Source organism: Lissotriton helveticus, chromosome 1_1 (genome assembly GCF_964261635.1).
Source record: "Lissotriton helveticus chromosome 1_1, aLisHel1.1, whole genome shotgun sequence".
NCBI lineage: Eukaryota > Metazoa > Chordata > Amphibia > Caudata > Salamandridae > Lissotriton > Lissotriton helveticus.
Genome location: NC_136057.1, coordinates 1,422,459,898 through 1,422,461,947, shown reverse-complemented (window position 1 = coordinate 1,422,461,947; position 2,050 = coordinate 1,422,459,898).

The window sequence follows — 2,050 nt, the reverse complement described above, 5'->3', positions numbered from 1 at the left end:
AAGACCACCCTCCTCACTCGCTACGGACTCACCCCCGAGATGTACCGGCAGCGATTCCGAGACTGCAAAAAAATCCCCGGTACCACGTGGGTGGAGTACGTAAACTTTTACAGCAGAGCCTTCGAGGGGTGGATCAGAGGCTGTCAGGCCACCACGTACCAGCAATTGGTCGACCTCATTCTATGGGAACATCTGGCCAATAACTGCTTCATTGAACTCCGGCAGCACCTCCTTGACAGCAAACTGACTGAGCCACGGAAGCTCGCGGTAGAGGCGGATAGATGGGTGAGCACCCGAGTTCCCCGGAGTCCGATGGGAGACTACGGCCGGGGATCCCCGGGGAACCACCGACCCCGAGGCGGCGGAGGAGGCCAGAGCCGGGGACGGGACGCCCCCCAGGGGTCCTCCCCTACCTCCACGTCGCCATCCCTGGGCCGAAGAGGGGCCCCCCCAGCCAGACCCGGGCCCCGCCCGAATGTTACGTGCCACAGATGCCAGCAACAGGGCCATTACGCGAATGACCCGCTCTGCCCAATGAACCAGCGACCCGGCACCACCGGTCCCCCAAACCGTCAGATCGCGGCCGCCGCCCTGGGTGAAGAAAGAAGCGAGGAAGAGGACGACAACCACGAGCAGGCCGAATGGGAGCCCGCCGCTATGACCTTAGCATGCCTGGGTAACTGCGACCTGATCCCCCGAGACCCGATCCCAGGCAACACCCAGAAATACCGCCAGTGGGTCACCATCAATGGACGCCGGGCCGAAGCCCTCCGGGACACTGGAGCCAGCGTGACGGCGGTCCGCTGCCATCTGGTGACCCCAGAACAGATCCTTCCTAACGTCCTGTGCCCAGTCCGGTCGGCGGACAACTTGGAGACTTTGTGCCAGATGGCCCGCATCCCCTTCGAGTGGGGAGGTGTGTCGGGCATGCTGAAAGTGACGGTCCGAGACGATGCCCCCGTGGATTGCCTCCTTGGGAACGACCTGGAAAGTTCCCCCTGGGCCGGCGTCGAACGGAGAGAGCACCTGGGGATGCTAGGCCTTCCCAAGTGGGTCTGTGCGACCACCCGCTCCATGTCCGCCCGAGCCTCCACCCCAACGGAGGAAGCCCCGACCAAGGAACCGGAGTGGCCCGCACCTCCGCCGCCCGCCGTCCCCGAGGACGCCGACCCCGAACCCGGCCCCCAGGGGCCCGGCCAAGAAGATCTCACCGAGCTCGGCCACCTTCCAGAACTAGCTCAATGGCGCCAGGAAGGTGGCCCCACCCGCGAACAATTCCGGCAGGAACAGAAAACCTGCCCCTCCCTCGAGGGAATCCGACAGCAAGCCGCTACTCAAGCCGCTGGAGACCCCGCGGGGTCCCACTGGGTCTATTGGGACAACAACCTTCTCTACAGTGAGCAAAAGATTGCCGAACTAGGGGCCAGCCGGGTACTGGTCGTGCCCCTCCGATTCAGAGACTTCCTCCTGAACTTAGCACATGATGTGCCCCTCGCCGGGCACCTGGGGCAGGACAAGACTTACAGCCGCCTGGTGACCCATTTCTATTGGCCGAAAATGCGCAACGATGTGCATAACCACTGCAGAACCTGCCCGACCTGTCAAGCCAGCGGGAAGAGCGGGGGGAAAGTCAAAGCCCCACTCCAGCCGTTTCCCGTGGTGACTACCCCCTTCTAGCGAGTGGGAATAGACATCGTAGGGCCCCTGGACCCTCGCACCTCGCAGGGACACCGCTTCATCCTCGTCCTGGTGGACCATGCCACCCGCTATCCCGAGGCCATCCCCCTCCGAACCATCACGGCCCCCGTGGTGGGCCGAGCCCTCATGAGCATCTTCTCCCGAGTCGGCTTCCCCCGAGAAGTCGTGAGTGATCGGGGCTCCAACTTTATATCGAAGCATATGCGGTCCCTATGGCAACAGTGCGGGGTCACCTATAAGTTCACCACCCCGTATCACCCCCAAGGAAATGGACTAGTGGAACGGTTTAACAGAACACTGAAGGGGATGATCAAGGGCCTAGAGGAGCCGCTCCGACGCAAATGGGATGTCC